Source organism: Peromyscus californicus, unplaced genomic scaffold (assembly GCF_007827085.1).
Source record: "Peromyscus californicus insignis strain IS unplaced genomic scaffold, ASM782708v3 Scaffold_17__1_contigs__length_78620276, whole genome shotgun sequence".
In the NCBI taxonomy this organism is placed as follows: domain Eukaryota; kingdom Metazoa; phylum Chordata; class Mammalia; order Rodentia; family Cricetidae; genus Peromyscus; species Peromyscus californicus.
The window spans coordinates 9,897,723-9,911,585 of record NW_026294469.1 but is presented as its reverse complement, the minus strand read 5'-3'; the positions used below and the strand labels follow the sequence as shown (position 1 = coordinate 9,911,585).

At 36.9% G+C, this 13,863-nt stretch overlaps 1 long non-coding RNA gene across 1 annotated transcript; it reads left to right on the top strand.

The window, feature by feature from the left end:
- The first annotated feature begins 705 nt into the window (after positions 1-705).
- Positions 706-11,921, top strand: LOC128112402 (uncharacterized). The gene is made up of 3 exons (XR_008218979.1): positions 706-821; positions 9,565-9,639; positions 11,839-11,921. It is a non-coding gene; the product is annotated as an uncharacterized LOC128112402 (long non-coding RNA).
- Positions 11,922-13,863: the final 1,942 nt, after the last annotated feature.

Here is a 13,863-nt window from a genome sequence, read left to right as displayed (position 1 = left end):
CTTCCATGCCATCTATCCTGTATTGCTGTTGTACATAAAGTGTAAGTGACTTATGTGGATTGTCATGGGAATACCAAAGGTCCCACTAATTTTTTAAATTGAGTAAGACTTGTTTGATGTTTGTTTTCTGAAAAGAAATTTTTATTTGGATTGCTTTGGATAAGCTTCATTTTAAGTTTTTATTTCTACTACAAAGCATCGTGGTTACAATTACCCTTCCATCATCTGCAGAAACACACCTACGTATTCCCGTGACTCTGTAGGAACTAGTCTCATTTCAGCTCTTTAAAATCAGAAAAGCTGCTGGGTGAATTCCCTTAATCATGCTGCTCTTCTCTGCTTTGCTGCTGAAAGGCAGCAGATGCTGAGCGCATCGTCCAAATTACACCAGTCGCTGTACGTAGTGCTGTGTAGAGTGCAGCCACAATGAATTCAAATCCCATCCAAATACAGCCTGGAAATGTTGGTTTGACCCCTAATTATCTGGTGCATGTCCGCGAGCCACCCAGGCAGGCTGCAGGGTGGCAGGGAAGCATTATTCTTTCTCAGCGAGCCTTTTCCCTACCTCTCAGCAGACAGATGAGTCGCTTATCAGAAGGAGCAGATGGCAGCGCGAGTCTGTTTGAAATTTCAGACATGCACTAGGAGAACAGTTCATGGAATTTTCCTGTGAGCGTGTGCTACATAGGAGGACAATTGGAGTGAGAAATCTGGGATAAAACTTCTGAGTTTTGGCTTAGTAATACGCCTAGCATTATAAATGAAGAGTTCTGCAATGCTGGGATTTAAAGTGAGACAGAATATTGACCTTTGGTATTCTGGTATGTAGAATACTGATAATCATCTCACATTTAAGAATTCCTGAACTTTGCATAATGAATGGCAGTGAATAAATAATGAATTTAGGCTTTTAACCGTTTTGCAAATGATTTTATATGCAGGATCTCATTTAATGCCCAAAATAAATTCATTTTTTTCAAATGCTTTTTTTTTTGCAGATAAAGAAGCAAATTTTTTTTAAAAAAGGAAAGATAGCTTATTCTATAAAGTAGGATTAACAAATAGCAAGTCCACAAATTAAAGGTACTACTCAAGATGAACCTAGTAGGAGAGATTCAAGGTGTGCTTAATTCCCCTATGTCAATCATCATCACAGGGGCTTAGCCTAGAATGCTAGCTTAATGAGATGAGTAGGGACCTATTTCCCTGCTTCTATTTCCTGCAAGACAATGCAGAGAACTGCTACAATATTTTCCTTAAAAGTCTGGTAGACAGAGAAGCCTGAGTATCATCCTTTTTGTTTGATAAGATTTTAGTTTATGGAGTCAATTTCTTCTTGTGTGTAATTATGGGATACATGCTTAGTGTGCGTATGTATGTATGTGTATATATGTATTATGTATGCATATATTTGGGTGTGTGTACATTTGTAATGGCTTAATAATCTCATATATGTGCTTAAGAGTTTGACAGGGACATGGAAATTTTATAGGAAAGGGAAACAAAGTAAAGGTTGGAGGTTTACAGAGTGGGGCATCTGTGTAGACAAAGAAGCAAATCATCGTGAATAGTCAATGGTCCTGATTCATCATTTTTTCAAACCTGGCTCTTCAAAATTTTTCTGGGGAAATGGTTATTATTGTAATCATTGTAGGGAGTCTTCTGTTCCTCATAAGAGATGGGTCTTGTTCTGTGGTGCTCCCTCAGTTCCAAATATTTGGTTGACTGCTCTGTTAAGGGTGAATGCATCTTGGGGTGATCTTGTTGTTTGTTTGTTTTTAAGATACTTATGATAAAAATATTCAATGATTAGTTGGGCTATTCTTGGAGTTCAATTAACTGTGGAAAGAGAGTCTCAGGAGGAAAATGCCAAAGGACTATTATAAAGCCCAGGAAAGTTAGACCAATGGACTAACTTATACATTTATCAATGCTCCATTTGTCTCCAATACTAAACAGTTAGAAAATATTTTTATTTATTTATTGTTCATGGTTGGTTTTTGTTTATACAATGAATTCTTAAATTTTTAATATATAACTTGAAACAGTATCAAATTTTATTTTTGTTTTATAGTTATCAGCCATCTATTCTTCAAAATCATTTTTTCTTTTTCAGATAGGAGCCTTCAGTGCTACATTCCTGTAGAAGTGGTTGCCACACAGAAAATGCAGAGATGTAGGGATGCACCACTTATCTCCCTGTTTCTGGTGCATATTTCTGTGCTATCTAAAAGAAGTTGCTGTGTAAGCCTGCCTGTGTGGGTGTTTCACAGGAAGACGAACTGGTGGCAATTCCTCTTAATTTTCTATCTTCAGAATATCATCAAGTTTTCTGAGTTTCTACATGTTTATTAGTGTGACTGCTCTCTCTCTCTCTCTCTCTCTCTCTCTCTCTCTCTCTCTCTCTCTCTCTCTGTGTGTGTGTGTGTGTGTAAATTCTTTAATTGTAAAAGCTACTATAATCCCTCTTCCTTAGCACAAGAATGTTGTAAACATGGTTGTTTCCAGAAACTTCTTGTTTCATGTCTTTCTTTTGCTTTTCTGAATGTGCAGTTATTTTTATAATTACACTGAGTTAAATGTTGTACATAGTCACAGTGAAAGAACATTCTAGATGTTCTTATTTTTTGTGCTTCCTCTGTATTACAGGCTCATAAAATTCCTTTACTGCTGGTTTCCTTAAAGACTTGTTTTAGACTTTTCAGGGTGACTTTGTTTTGGTTCTGCTTTAGTTCAGGGGTATTGCTCACTTTCCATGGGATGTGGGAAATGTGGAAATTTTAATAAGGCGCGATGCTTGCAGGATAGGTTGCATTTCTCAAGTTCTCTCAGACTTCTGGCTCTTGCTTTCTGTTCAGGACTCAACCAAAGTTTTTAGGGACCTTTGGAGGCCTCTTCACTCCCTTCTTTTAGGGATATCCCAGCTCTTTTCCACAAAATCGAATGTTGCCTGCCTCAGGCTCTTCAAGCCACTGAAACTGTTATTTACTCTTTGAGATCTCCCTCTGGTTCACTCAACCCACCAGTGTTCTCTCCCGTGGAAACTGGTTTCACTAAGTGCCATCCTCTTCTCTCAAGAGTCACTGGCCTCCAGGTTTTTGCCACTTTGGCCATTCCCCAGTCTCTTCAAGAGACTGTTTTCTATAACTTGGTACAGTTAATATCTGTGATGAACCAGTGGGCTTGTTCAGTAATGTGTATTCCACCCTAATCCTAACCATCTTAAACCATTTGCCCCTCCACTGGCAAACACTGGAGACAGTATGTTGGCCTCTGCCCTCGGCTCCTTCCCTGAACCAACCACCATTTGGAATACTGTTGAGTAACAATTGCTGGTTCTCATCAATATATGTTTATTTATCTTTTGATTTTTATCAATATTTACTTTAACAAAACCAGTATGACTTTTACATAAGCAAATTATTTGTTTAGAATATTTACCTGATGTTTCCTTCTTCCTTGACTATATTTTTATTAAATTTATTTATCAATTGTCTGTATGGTTATGTGGGCACCTGCTTGCCATAGCACGTGTGTGGAAGTCAGAGAACAAGTTGCAAGGGTTGCTGCCCTCCTTCTACCATGTAGGCCCCAAAGACCAAATCTGATGCCATCAGACTTGGGCACAAGCACTTCTACCCACTGAGTCTTCTTATTGGACCTCTGATTATATTTTTATAAATGTCTTTTCAAGAGTTTTTTTATTTGGAAATTATCTTTACTTCACCTAGAAATGTAAGTAATATTATAAATAAAACTGAGTGTATAATAGTTCTATTCCTTTGTTGTTTTGAATAAATTATTCTTCTACTATTTCATAAATCCAGTATTGTTGCTGAAGGTTCTGGTGCGAATTTCATTATTTTTTTTTTTTGTGTGAATTATATGTTTTTTCCCTTCTATGTCTTTTTTTTTTAATTTTTTAATTTTTGTGGTTTTTTGAGACAGGATTTCTCTGTAGCTTTGGAGCCTGTCCTGGAACTCGATCTGTAGACCAGGCTGGCCTCGAACCCACAGAGATCTGCCTGTTTCTACCTCCCAAGAGCTGGGATTAAAGGCGTGCATCACCACCACCTGGCTCCTTTTATGTTTTTAGTGACTGAAAATTTCAGTGTTATGAGGCTACAGGATTAGGATTTTTCCATGTGAGGACAGGCTATCCACAGGTATTGTGGCTCTGGAGGACAGATTCTTCTCCAAGGGCAAAAGACTTACACTTCAGTACTGATAACATGGACTCACAGGGAAATACACACATGCTTATTTCCTCCTCCTCCTCCTCCTCCTCCTCCTCCTCCTCCTCCTCCTCCTCCTCCTCCTTCTGCTTCTCTCTCTCTCTCTCTCTCTCTCTCTCTCTCTCTCTCTCTCTCTCTCTCTCCAAAAAGAGACTGCAAGTTTCTCTTTCCCTAGTTCTGCTTAAAACTAATAAATCCACTTCTCATGAATTCCTGTACCCTAGATTTTCAGTGAAGTGATGAGCAATATTTTATGTTTGAATGACAATGATATATTTATTTTACCACTCCTATTGATAACAGTTTTTCATCTAAAGTTAATATTTTATCTTGTTGTCCATATCCATCAGTGTGTTATTCAGGGTTACTGTTGCTGTGATGAAACACCATGACTGAAAGCAACATTGGGAGGAAAGGGTATTTATTTATTTATTTATTTATTTATTTATTTATTTATTTATTTATTTATTCAATTTATTCATTCACAGTTCCCTATAACAGTTCATCATCAAAAGCACTGAGGACAGGAGCTCAAGAAGGGCAGGAACTAGGAGGCAAGAACTGATGTAGATAGAGTTCAGGGAGCAATACTTCTCATTTGTTTGCTCCCCCTGGCTTGCTCAGCCTACTTTCTTATAGAACCCAGGACTACCAGCCCAGGGATGGTACTACTCACAATGGACTGGGCCCTCTCCCATCAATCACTATTTAATAAAATGTCCTAAATGCTTTTGTACAGTCAGATCTTATGGAGGCATTTTCTAAATTGAGGCTTCCTTTTCTCAGATGACTCTAGCTTCTGTCAAGTTGACTTACAACTAGGCAGCACAATTAGTCTTATCTTTTTCCATGTATCTTCACACTTCTTTCTTTTTTACATAATTCTTCCATTTTTCCCTCTGTGAAAAACTTCCTTATTCTCTTTATCATTATTCTTCAAGTATTTTCATTGCTTCTTTAAAATATTATTTCTGAGACCTGTCTCTCTGTGGGATTCTTCTGTGATTGACATCCTTAGTTTCTATAGAAGCTTAGTCTTCTTTATCTTTCTAATATAGTATTTATTTTTCAAAAGAAGCACATCTGTATCTTAAAGTCTTATCTGACTGCTCCATTTGTTCTGTTAAAAATGACTGTATGTCATTTTTATGTGTTGTCTTTAGTTATACAATTTCTGAGTCTCAGATGTCTATAATTTTCCTTATAACTGATTATTTATTATCTTGGGACTACTCTCCTTCTTATGTATTAGGGATCCCCACAACAGACAAACATTAGACTGTGATTTTCTCCTGAATTGAGGATGAAATTGAGGGGTGAAAATGCATATTGGCTGTACCTAAGTGTTCAATTACTCCCCCACTACCTATTTGTCTCAATTTCTGTTCCATGTGTACACTACATTATTTAAATGCTGAAGTAAAATTATTCTACATAATTGAAGTGACTTCTCTTCTTTGTCAATTAATTCTTATCCATTTAAATTGCATCTTATGAATGTATCTTGATCAAGGCTACAGTTCTCAAGTAATATGGAAAAACATAAATTGTCAATCAACAGGATATTGTCTCATGTAAACCAAGCATTCCTTTTCTAATTCTCTCCTAATTTCTTAAATTACTTTGAAGCATCATAGAAGACTCTCAGTTTTCAAGTTTATGATATCGTATTCCAGGAGATAATACCTATTAAATGTGAATTCTGTTAATGAAAGATACTCTTGTTCTCTTATCTCACTGTTAAATAAGGGAAGATTAAATTAGTTTAACTTTATTTCAAATGTATAGCAATGGCCTAAAGCAGGCAGTTTGTCCTTGAAAAGTTTTAAATAATTTTTACAAAAATTTGTAAAAATAAAAGTACTTAAACTGCATAGGTCTGTTGACTCTTGTATATGTATGCAACAAGAGCACAATGCCTATTGATCCTTATATTTAAAATCTAAGTAAGATACCAAAAAATCTGCAGATCTAAGTGATATATTTACAATAGGGCAGATAAACAAAGCATTGTTTCATTAAATTATAAGGAAGGCCAATAATAATCAGGTCTCTCAATATGAATGAGTCCTTTGATTCTTTTTTTAATTAATTAATTTTTAAAAAGTTTTTTTTTTCATTTTACATACCAATCCCAGTTCCCTCTCCCTCCCTTCCCCTGCCCATCTCCACCTCCCCCAGTCCCGCCCCACTCCTTAGAGAGGAGAAGGGCCTCCCTCAACAAAGTCTGGCATACTAAGTTGAGGCAAGACCAAACCCTTCCGCCTTGTCTGTTGAGGGAACCATTAGGGGTTAGGGAGAAACCGGGTGCTAGAGAAATCCCCAGGATTTCCACAAGGATGACACCAACTAAGACTGCTAGCAATAATGGAGAGGATACTTGAACTTATTTTTCCCTATAATCAGATGAATGACTACCCTAATTGTCATCATACAACCTACATCCAGTAACTGATGGAAGCAGATGCAGTGATCCACAACCAAGCATTGGGCTGAGCTCCTAGACTTCAGTTGAAGAGAAGGAGGAGGGATCACAGGAGCAAGTGAGGTCAAGATCATGATGGGGAAAACCACAAGGACAGCTAACTCAAGCTGGTGGGAGCTCATAGACTCTGGCCTGTCAGCTGGGAACATGCATGGGACCAAACTAGGCCCTCTAAATGTGGGTGACAGTTACGTGGCTAGATGTTTGGGGAGCCTCTGGCAACGGGACCAGGACTTATCCCAGGTGCATGAAATGGTTTTTTGGAACACATTCCCTAGGGTGGGATACCTTGCTCAGCCTTGATTCTTTAAGATGTGCATGGTTCCTTGCCCTACAATCACTATGATTTCGGCATATACACAGATGTTAATACAGCATTTAAAGCTCAGTCTGTTGTGAGACTAAATCTGTCTGTCTGTCTGTCTATCATCTATTTACGTGGTATGTGTGTGTGTGTGTGTGTGTGTGTGTGTGTGTGTGTGTGTGTGTGCAAGTGTGTATGCACATGTGTTTATAGGTGTCAACAGATGCCAGAAGGGAGCATAGGATCTCCTGGAGCTGGAATTAAAGGTGATTGTAAGTTGCCCATATGGGTGTTTGGAGCTGAGCTCTGGTAAGAGTAGCAAGTACTATTAACTGATGAGCCATCTTTCTGGCTGTGAGACTCCATCATGCAATATAAATTCACTCATTGCTAACATTGTGACTGTGTGACTATACTCAGTTTAGTCTGAAAGAGCATTACTAGAATGAAAATTTAAACTTAGAATTCACAACAGTAACAAAATTGCAGTTATAAAATAGCAAGGAATATAATCTTATGGTTGGCAGTCACCAAAAAAATGAGGCACTGAAGTATTTTAAAGAGCTCCAGAATTAGGAAGCTTGAGAACTACTGGTCTATCTGAATCCTTTTGTTTCATAGGGTGATCATGAACACCTTCATAAACCAGTGCTGCTCTGTATTTACAAAGATATGAGAGACAACGCTCTTAAGTAGACACTCCCTTATAATCTGGGTCACTCAGGAATCTCATTCTGAGGTTCCATCTGCAGCAGCTGTTGAGTTGAAAAACAATCATGGATCCACAGACAAAAGTGGATCAAAGTTATGGCCACTTGTTTTTTTCACATCTGGACCTTTAAAGGAATGAGCTCAAGGGTTCTCTGACATTTTTCTTTTTTTTTTCTTTTCTTTTTTTTTTTTTTTTTTTTTTTTTTTTGGTTTTTCGAGACAGGGTTTCTCTGTGTAGCTTTGCGCCTTTCCTGGAACTCACTTGGTAGCCCAGGCCGGCCTCGAACTCACAGAGATCCGCCTGGCTCTGCCTCCCGAGTGCTGGCATTAAAGGCGTGCGCCACCACCGCCCGGCGACATTTTGCTTTTGATGGGTCTAAAAATTTGCTATTAAAATAGCTCTGTTTGGGAGCAGGATATAAAGACGGGTGGATTTACCTTCATTCCAAAAAGAGCAGCTCAGTGACTGACAGTGCCATGCATGGAGACAAAGGCTAGGTTATCAAGGGCGTGGAGTAGGCCCAGTTCCTGTGCTTAAGATGCTTTCAGTTTGATAACTGTAAGCAGCAATGTCCAGCACACAAGTAAAACGTCTAAAATATTTTTCCTTCTCAAACAATAAAATATATAAATTAATGCACGATATGTAATAAATAGAAGTGTTCATAATTAGTACGTTGCTGTTTATTTGATGTCGTTTGATTTCAGCTTTGTGGTGGTCAAGCCATTGTTTCTCATTAGCAGATGGATATGTGAAAGCAAAATCACATCCAGAAACATACAAAGACACATGGGTAGGATATGTTCTCTGCTCCCGTGGAAGCTCCATCAAAACACAAGTTGCATTTTCTTTTGTCTGACAGTACAGTCTCACATGGTACCGGGCAGAGTCCAGGTGACTGGATTTCGTATGTCAAATCAGAGAAGCAATAAAAAGTTGAAAGGTCTAAAGCTTTCTCCTTTACACCGTGACCAGTAAAGGGAATAATAAGTGGCACATGTACTTTTTTCTTAGAGATCAGGCATATGGGAAGCATTCTGAAATTACTTTAATTATTCCTTTAAATAATATCTAACAATTTTGTTTTTATTTTACAAATAAAAATGAGTTTTAAATAAAAAAAAATCAACTTATTTTACCTCTACAACCAGCACAGGAAAAGCCTGATGTTTAAGCTGCATTTTCTTACATTAAAAATGGAGAGAATTTTCACTGTCATAAGATATATGTGCTGAAAATATTTTAAATGGATAAAGGGGATATTTCAAACTAAAATTGGGTGTTCTTACTTAATTCAAAAATGATATTGAATATATACAGAAGTTAAAATGTTGTCTCAACTGAGACTAAGGGATGACTTTTAAAATTTACACACTTTGTAGTAGCGACCGGACTAAATTTGATCTTGGTAATGGACTAGAAAGTATTTTAAGATGTTAATTAATAATTCTTTTGGTGACCAAATTAAAACCAATATTTCTTGATGGGAAAGAAGACTGAATCGATTTATGAATCATTTTCTTCTCAGTCTGGAGTCTTGTATTCATTTTTTAAATGCATCATTGTCACTAACAATAGATGTGGTGACAATGGTGTTTGTTTTATGTGATCACTCTGTGAATTCCAATTCACAAATGTGTGTATCTTTATTAGAGATAAAGAAGTGTGTGTGTGTGTGTGTGTGTGTGTGTGTGTGTGTGTGTGTGTGTGTGTGGTGGTGGTTACTTGTGTTCTCATTTACTTCTTGAAAACTTTGAGTTTTCAACTTGGTTGCATTTTTATTACTTGTTTAAGTTATCTTAGTGATATCTTTCTCATTCTAACATAGAAACGCTGAGAGTGAGGATGGCTCTTTTCTCTTCTTCTTTGATGCTGACATAGGAAGATGTGCGGATGTGATAAGGTAAAGACACATATTTAAAAAAGGATATTTCTAACTAAAGCACTTTGCAGGACGGTCACAGCCTTAGGGTAACATTTGCAGATAATGCTCCTAGTAACAGGAGATCTGGAGTCAGTAATGCTTTGTTCCAGAAGAACACCAGGAGAGTTCAATTTGATCAAGTTAAAGATGGTCACCTGTGTCTGAAACAGCTTCAGGCTAGCCATAAATAAATAGCAATCTATACTGGTTAGACAGAGCTCTGACTTGTAACTAGTTTAGTACGTGCCCTAGTTGCCTCTCCAGCTGATATGTTGTGGGGATAATAGCATGGGCTAAATTCTCAGGATAGCTCATATTATCCAGCTGAATCATGACAATGGTCCATCTGAGGCTGCAGGGAGCTGGGACCACAAATCACAGAAGTAGCTCACCCACTAAAATAGTATCAATATCATGAAAAGTAGACAAGAAACCAAAATAAAATATTAGTCAATGAGATATTTGAGCCTCCAGATATTGTTCAATCTGTAATAGAAAATATCCTCCAAATTTTTGTTTATCAGGGCTAGTCTCAGAAATCTAATAGAGAATCTTGCAAGTGATTTAGTCTAGAAGGTTCTGTTTTCCATGGCTTTTGCACAGAGAATTGAATTTATGGACTCTTCATGCAGCAGCGGCTATTACATGCAAGGTGCCAATGACTACTTGATTATCTCGGAAGGCCCTCAAAGCTAGTTGGGCATGAAATAGAGGACCTCTTCAAATGAAAGGGATCAGAATATTCAACACAGTTTATAAAGTGTGACAATTCTATTATGTAAGTTTGAACAGCAGCCACCGCTGGAAAAAAAAATACTTGAGAATATCCAAAGGAAAAATAGCTTGGCAGAGTTTAGTGTCCATGACAAAATACAGGCTTCATTACCAGCAGGAGAAAAATGTTGTATTTTTCACATGGATGCCCTGTCCTGAAAACATAAATTGTTCTCTGCATAGACTGTAGCATAGTCCCCAATAATGTGCAGCTATTATGCAATAGGTAATCTTCATAATAGATAGCTTCACATATAACATAAAACTATTTCTCCATGATTAGTTTGTAAAATCATTGATGATATCAAGGCATCTTAAAATTAGACCCGTAGCGGCCTTTTCTTTCTATGATTAATATGAAACAGTCATGACTGTGAAGTAACAAAGGGTAGGCTGAATATTAATCTAGTCTTTCTTAAGGGAACAAAGTATGTCTTTAAATAAACTTTGAAAATTAGAGTACCTTTTGATTTGTAGAATTATTGTGAAAACAGTACAAATTTCCCAGGAACCCCACACTCATTTTTGGCAAATATAAACATAATACATTTGATTTCTTTGTCTGACATTTTTTTCACTGACCATGCAAGACATTGTTTTATTGATGTGCCATGTCTCCATAGCCTCCTGTTCTCCTTTATAGCATTTTCTCAGCTCCATGGTTTGCCAGACCTTGACAACCTGTGGAACACCGGTCAGGTACTTTATTTGACTGGGATTTGGAACTGAGTTTGAGGAAGAACTCAGGGGAAACAAAGTAATTTTCTTCGTGTTAACAAAGGGTATTTGCTGTTGATGTGACCTCCCAATGTTGAGCAAGATGCTCACCATGTGATTTGAGATAAATTCCTGCTCCCAACTCTATCATGTTCTCATACATAGTCACAGTGCGCTTTCCCCCATTCAAGGGTAAGGGTATGCCTCACAGGAGCACCCATATCAGTTTGAAATTCCTTTGCACGGGATATTTTCTTTTGTCCTTCCTTTCACTTAATTGAATAGCTCATGCATATCACATTTGTATGTCAGATTATAACTCAATGCAATTTTACTTCTGGTTATCTTTTAAATCAGTTTAGCCTTGGCTAACTTCGTTAATTCTGTTAGTTGGTTTTTACATACTTGATAATTGTTTTATGTTGTTCTTTATTTGATTTTCACATATGCTAGTGCTGCAAGAGGATCCATACCCACCTTGTATACTTCCTTCATTAGTTCTAGAACTAATTTCTAGAACTATTTCTGAAATGGTTCTGGGCCTGTTTATTTATTTATTTATTTATTTATTTATTTATTTATTTATTTATTTATAAGGCTATGCAGCCCTGGCTGGCTTGTATGCAATTTATTAGGTAGACTAGGTTGGCCTCAAACTCACAGATATCTACCTGTCTCAACCCCCAGAGTGCTGACACCAAAGTTGTGCATCACAGTACCTGACCTCTGGGCCCTTTTAAAGAAGAACAGAATTAAGAGACAAGGTATGGGGGCAGATATGTCTGTGGCAACTACAGTGTCATTGATTTTTGGTCTTCTCCTCTGACAAAGCAAAATGTTACTTGCATGTATCTACATATATGCTCATCTAGCCATAATTCTATATTCTGTAATCTGCATCATTTAGGATTTTGTATTGTTTTGTGCATCCAGTACTTCATAGCAATGTTTAAAAATTGCACATTCTGTGTACTCATCTCGAGACTGTTTCACAAACTTATGCTTATTTTGCATCGTTCTGAAATTTTGTTAAAAGCACATTAGAAATATTTCTTGCCTGAATAATAGACACTTTCAGTTTAAGTACACTTTTTAGGTTTTTTTTTTTTTTTTTACACACAATTAAAGGGTTGAGAAAAGAATCTGGTAGTCCTATACATTTTTTTTTCTTCATCTAGGAGTGGCAGCTTGTTGTACCATCCATATATCCTTTTTTTTGGTATGGTCTTCATCTGTGGAAATCAAACTATTCTTTTATTGTTCCTATTAACTGTGCAGAGTTGTTACTGATATGTTGATTACATATCTTACTGGATGTTCTATTGCCTGAGAAACTGCTTTTAAAAGGAACTAATATGATCCCATTACCACAGGCAAAATGAAGTTGTTATATGGCAAGACTCTGAAGTGATACTTTTGAGAACTCCCTGGTTGCTTATATTGTAAACTAGAGTTGGGGGTAATGTTGATATAGATGATCTTCAACATCTTTTCAGTCCTAAGATTCACTGATTATCTAATTTTCATTAACACAAGTTCCATGTCTTTTATTCCTATTATGATGCAATATACACCAAGTAACCACTATTTTAAAAGTTATGTGATACCTGAACAATCAGATTTTAAGAATTTGTTTTGTTTGATATAGGCTTTCTGTCTCTTGGCTACTCACGAATTCAATTTTGAACAATGACCTTTGTAGCAGTTTGAGGAAATAAAATTGAACTAGGCCAATGTAAATGTGTTATTCCAGAATTCAAAGCTCAAGTCTATTATGGGTGCTGTGAAATGCCTCTCATATTGGTGAATTACATACTCTTTATTGACCTACTTTGAGATGGCCAGATTCAGTCCTAAGAAACAGAGACTGCTCTTCCACACTTTAGATGGGGTTATGAGAAGTAAAGCCGCTGAGTGGGTTGCTTGTTAGCTCTTTGGGGAAGACTTGAGAGAACACTTGAACAATTTATTTTGGTATTGTGTAAAAAGTGTATCCAAGGCCATGGAACATTGTAAGGTAGTCATTCCAATTATTAAACAGAAAACATAAGTACTTGGATTCTCGTTCTGAGATTCTGGAAAAGTTCATTTTCATAGAAAAGAAGTCCTCACAGTTCTGTGGGATTAGGTTTCTCCATCATTGAACAAGGGCATCACTTCTTTCTCCTTAGGATTCTGAGGGATTCATGAGGCAATCTAAAAAATGATATACCCAAAGAATGCTCAATCATACCACAAAGATACGTGCTCAACTATGTTCATAGCAGCACTATTTGTAATAGCCAGAACCTGGAAACAACCTAGATACCCATCAACTGAAGAATGGATTAAGAAAATGTGGTACATATACACAATGGAGTACTACTCAGCAGAGAAAAACAGTGACAGCATGAAATTTGCAGGCAAATAGATGGAACTAGAAAATATCATCCTGAGTGAGGTAACCCAAACCCAGAAGGACAAACATAGTATGTACTCACTGATAAGTGGATACTATATATAAAGCAAAGAACAATCAGACTGCAACCCACAGAACCCATAGCAGGGAGCACCCTAGGATGACTGTGGCTTTTAATAAGTTTTGGTTTTATTCAATTACTGGGCAAGCCTCAATGAAACATTTCACTACTAGGATAAGAATTTATATTGTATCAAGCTGATAATAGAAAAATAAATAAATGAATAAAAATAGGAAAAGAAAAAAAATAGAAA